The sequence below is a fragment of the Argopecten irradians genome, chromosome 1 (genome assembly GCF_041381155.1).
Source record: "Argopecten irradians isolate NY chromosome 1, Ai_NY, whole genome shotgun sequence".
Classification (NCBI taxonomy): Eukaryota; Metazoa; Mollusca; class Bivalvia; order Pectinida; family Pectinidae; genus Argopecten; species Argopecten irradians.
The window spans coordinates 12,658,505-12,664,504 of record NC_091134.1 but is presented as its reverse complement, the minus strand read 5'-3'; positions in this window follow the sequence as shown (position 1 = coordinate 12,664,504).

Below are 6,000 nucleotides of genomic sequence, written 5' to 3'. Positions count from 1 at the left end.
CGCGCGTTTGTTATTCTTTAAAGTTGGCATAATGAAACTTCTAGACTCAGGCTGCGGTCTTAATCACGAAACATGATGCAGTTAAAATTGCGCATTTAGCTCGTTTAAAAATTGGCATTTTATCAAATGAAAAATCAAATTTAATAAACGCAACGTGATGAAGAGAAAACCTTTTGCTCATATTTTTATGGAAGGTAATGTTTCAAATTTAGGGTAATTCTAACATTTATTCCTTTAATGTTTGTTTTTTATTTTCACAACTATACTTACAGACTGTCTGTGTGTGTTCTCATTAAAAGGTAAACACTTTAAGGACGAGACATTAACTTATATAATTTTTATAACATAATTTCTATAAGTATGCCGAAATAACATAAAAACGGCAAAGTTCGACCTAGATATGATTGGGGTTCCCAAAGGTTTTGTTTTATCTTTAGAAAGGTACAACTAATGAAACCTATATATTTTTTTTCTTTCTTTAACAAAGTAACTTCCGTGTTTCGTATGCAATATATTTCAAATTGACCGTTTTCCCTTTGCATCTGAAATAAACATACTGGTAAGTAGATCATGTCTATATGTGACATTCCACATGCTGTAGGTAGGGTCACAGGGACCTGGCACGAACATTTTTAGCCAACAGTATACATATATATATAATATAGATACTATAATATATATATATGCATACTGTTGGTTGAAATGTTCGTGCCAGGTCCCTGTGGTAGGTAGGGTGTGGCAAGGAGGGGTCGTCAAGACGGTTCCCCCTAGAAAAACGTCGGCTGATTCTTCAATGGGTTCTATTTATTTTGTTAGAGTTAGCTCCCTTTACCATCGTATAATTTCCAGAAAACTTCTTCGCATTTGCACTGAAATGAGTGTTATGTGCATTTCTGTACTTCGTTTAAATAGGAATTGCCTCGAATACACGAATTCATATTTTGTTCCAACAATCTGTCAAGTATACAAACATAAATTTGTTTTCAGAAATTTATAATTTTCGGGAACTCTCAAAGCATGGTAAATAGACATCTTATCTCAATACAACTTCTCTATTTACAAGGCACCTCACTAATTGTAGAGTACATTCTAATAGTCAAACCAACATCCGTATGGTTGCGTAAATCTTACAAGAGCCTGATGGACCAAGACTGCCTCGCCCGGACAACGCCATTTTATCTCCCTATAAGTAAGCGCTCTGATGAAGATAATGGATATGACAGGTTGCTTCTTTACGTTACATATCCCCCTGGGTATCGTTTTTATACTCCCGTTTTATATTGACTGTAAACTGACACGGTCGACTAAAAGCGGTCTGGATCAAACAAAAATGTCGTAAAACTTTCCGAAAATTCTCTTCCAAGCCGTTATTAGACCGACAAGGGTTCCCCTGACTAGCATCACTATATAAGTCAGAGAGATTGATCCGAACGGGGTCCCGATCCGAGCGTAATGTCGAAATGATACGGCGGTTTAAGACTTCAGCTCATAGATACAGCGATGCGTGTATTTCGCATACTCTGTCCAGACCAGCTCTCATTTGTTTTTGGAGGATTTATGACATTATCTGACATAGGTGACAAAAGTGTATCTGATTGCTGCAAGATAGAGGTGTATGTAATTTTACGTACACTGTGTTTAGGTTTTTATACTAGAGTTACATCCCTTCTCTTTTTCAAGGCCTTATTGTTACTCGAGGCCTTACCATTTGTCACATTGTCGACTCTCTGACCCAAGTCATCGATACTCTGTGTTGTACACATTTTCGATATGTCAGGGAAAAACCATTTATATTGATGCTAAAACTATCTGAATTATTCCGATTTCTGTCCCGGGTTCCATTTTATCAGCTATGCTATGGGACTTAATTTAAGCATATAACCCCAAGACAAGTTGTTAACTTGGATGATTAATTTTCCTTTAATATGAGGTTAATATTAAATTTAATTTAGAAAGTCAATTTTTCCAAATCTTATATGTACGTACATGTACAATGAACTGTATAACGAGTTCTTTAAGATTTCGCACCGTGTGGGGAACAGTTTGACTACAGCTACTTTTTTGTGTCCTACAAGTCAAATGATTCAGAAAGCTTAGAAAAATATTTCCCGTCTGATCTAGATGATACTGTCCTCAAAAACAGTTTAACTTCGTCGGGATAAAATGCAAATATCCATGTCCATTGATAGTACAAAACCCATTGATATGAATGACGATCTGTGTGCTTGGTGGGACATTGACAGTCGAAATTATGATAAAATTATGATTAATGACTTAAATATTTTGCCTTTTGACGAGTTTTATTACAGGTCTAATAAATGTTTTGAACAGTACGATGTTTTCTTCCCAGCATGACTGAGAGAGCAGCCATTGGAAAAATACCTAGTCTCTGAAACGCTTCATTTAGCTCTGACAATTACGTGAAATAACGCATTCACGGAGACGCTTAAGACACACACCAGGGTTTCCATATGTCGTCGATCGCTTCAGACGTTGAAAACTTTTTAAAGACCAAGATTTGAATTGTTGAGAATTTGAATCAATCAAGTGCAATGTTTTGACATTAAGCGTGACGAGTGGATGGTTATCTTTACATTAACACAGTTCCAAGCACTTAAAAAAAAAAAATAAATAAAAAAAAATCTGTCATCTAATTTCGATTCAGGATCCTCAATGTACATTCTAAATGAGCGAGAAACGTGCGCATATGCTTTAGTAAATATTCTACTAATGATATAGTATAATATCGTTGCTAATATAACGTCTCATCCTACGTTTTGATACTCGTGAACACGGCTGTGGTGTGTTTCAGTGAGACAGCACTATGAAATGAACACGTGTACACTATCACAAAGAGACACGGTATCGATATTGTTACATCAGCCTCCCAAAACCAACAAATATTCACACAAACACATTACTTTGCATACAGGAGAGACCATCTTTATATGACATGTCATTAGCTGATGAAAGAACATGAAACCTAACCAGACATTCTTGTGACCAACGTCACATGTATTGATGCTTGTGCACTACGTCATGTGTTGCTGTGCGGTTCACTAAAAGTATTCCGTTATCCATGTAAAAACTATTTCTATCTAAAATAAATAGTCGTGCTTGTTCTATGGATTTCTCGTCTAGTATGGGTGTTATAGTGTTGATGTTTGTACCTCCAGTTTACATAACACACGGCGCACAGTCCCAATACACGTCACAACTGAGGTCCAAACAAAAGTTTAACATGGACTTGTAGGGGCTAAAAACGACCGGCGACACCACGCGCTGGTGTATACTTTAAGATCAAGTAGGTAACACGATTTTCAACAAAAATATATCTAATGATGAAGAGTGAAATCCCACTGTGTATAAACACACACACACCTGTAATTCTTGCAGTGGTAGTTTTAAAATAATTACACAAGATTTGTCATCGAACAGGCTGCTACATATTCAATTTACCCCGATGAATGAGAGCAGGTTTATCGAGGATATATTGGTACCAGACGTATATCAACTACGTAAGGAGTTCTAGCTAGGTATTTACGTATGTTTAATTATTGATAAAATTCTCCGTCTTTGATAAATCGTTTTCTAATGCGGACAGGTTGACGATAAGATGACTAAAGTTAATACTGGTAAAGCTCGAGGTCTCGTCATGGACTCAACATGACAGTGCCATACTTGTGTGGGTACATATGTAAATTGGGGTTCATATATACATAGACCTATATACGTTTCCTGGTTCTATGGCAGTTGATCATTGTGCACTTATATTCTAAAAGAAACATAACAAACTGGACTTTACATATCGAATATTTCCAAACGGAACCTAAATAGAGCGGTCACTAAAACCCGAAGCAGTTTATGTAGCATATCTGAAGCAGGGAACCTGTGTATAGCGACCACAAAAAAAATCAAGGGACTGTTTCAGCGATCATTTGAAGAGGAACCTGTGTATAACGGTCAAAGAAATTCAGAGTCTGTTTCAGCGATCATTCGAAGAGAAACCTGTGTATAGCGGTCAGACAAATCCAGAGTCTGTTTTAGCAATGATTCGAAGAAGAACCTATGTAAAGCGACCGTTCAAACCGAAACCAGTTTATAGGGAAACCTGTGTATAGCGACCATACAATGGAGGACACAGCATGAACATTCTGAAATGCAACTATATGGTATCAAACCAATGCGATTTTTAGATATCCCGTTCTCCGAGAGTTGATGGTAATTTACCTTTATCAACAGCATCTAAAGTGACTAGTGATTGAAGAACAGGGGTATATTGTACGGACGATTTTGGTAGAAGCTTCGACTGAAACCTGACTTTAGCGACCACTTGTATCATTTGATATGAGTTCGTTAGTACCCGCGCTCTCGCATTCATCATTCTACAGTGAGATGGAAATTATCTGAAAAATGGGAAATTTATAAATTAGCTTCATGAAGAGAAACTAGTCTTAAACGAACACTTAAGAAATACGTCAAGAAGTATAAAACTTGTCTTAAACGAACACTTGGAACATAAGCTTCTTAAAGCAACGGGCTTTTTATTAAGCACAATTTGGAAACCGTGCACGTCGCATTTCAACTAAAGAAACGTAATCGTTAAGATATTGTGTTGAACATAAAAACACTTGTTTGGAATTGAAGGTCAGTGTGTGAATAGTAAACAGAGGTATTTTGGTATGATAACTCTTGGTATCTCGCCGCCCTCCCAGCCATCAAGTAAGGTTAATTTTATCACGAGGTGACAGTGTAATGTAATATTTGTCTACTACAATGATACAGACCGTCTAGAGCCGTGTTCACCGACACAAGGTCGAAACAGAACACGGGAGGGGGACCTAAACCTCGCCAGCCTGATGAGGAAAACTTCTGCCGGACTCTCTCTCTCATCGTAGCCAAACTGTAATGTCGACTAGCTACCTATAATGTTCTCAGCCTTAACACGCGCAGTTAATATCTATACCAGAGCAAGTATAGCGTTTTCATACATTTGATAGAAGAAAACGAAAGATATATATGAGGCTAGGAGTCAAGGGAAAAATTACCCCAACGCTTTGAAGATTCATCTAGATTGTACAAGTTAAGTCGATTAGCGGTTCTAGATTCTGCGGTCGTTGTGTATTGCGATGGAATAACAATCGCTCGCGCGTGAGAATCACGAGCACTGTTTGGTGTTGCGGATATTTATCAGTTCGTGTTAAAGCACGTGCGGACAAATCCAAGATGGACCGGACATCTATTAATTGCAGGTGAGAAATTCACAGGTATACATAGCTAAAATTGAATTGAAACGGTTATTTTTAATAGTCGTTATATATGTGCATCCGTATTAAAAACGTTTCTGTGGAAAGTGTAATGTTTAAGCACTAAATTATCGATAATGTTTTGTATACATGTTATTATATATTTTATTCTTGTCAGATAAGTATGCCCATTGTTCTATATACAAGATTTATTTAACAATAATGTAACATTGCTATTATAGTAGGAAATGTGTATTCCTGCATAATTTCAATTGTAATACTGTTTTTTTTACCGTATTTACGCACATACAAGCTAAACCCTGCTAAATCACACGTCAGCTGAAAACTAAAAAATGAATAGAATCTATGCACTTAAGAAAATCTGCTTTCTCTTTTAGAGAAAATGGATAGCTTCAAATCTTGAAGCAATTTCCGTTACTTTACACTGTCTTCTAACCATCTGTTAAAAAATAGTGCACGATAGATTGTTTTAAAATTCAAATTGTGAAAAACATACTGTATACTCAAAATGATTATGTTAATACGTAAATACAATAATTATATAATGCATACGCGACTCTTTTTGTCTCAGATGTCACGAATGGCGAGTAATTCTTATTGACAATCTGTTTTAGTATCGTGTCGCTAAAAATAGCACCAATTATTAAATCAATAGGTATATTTTGAGTCTATTATTAAACCTATTGTTGTAGCAGGAAACTTCACCGTCTGTCTCCTGAGCTATCTAAAGAAA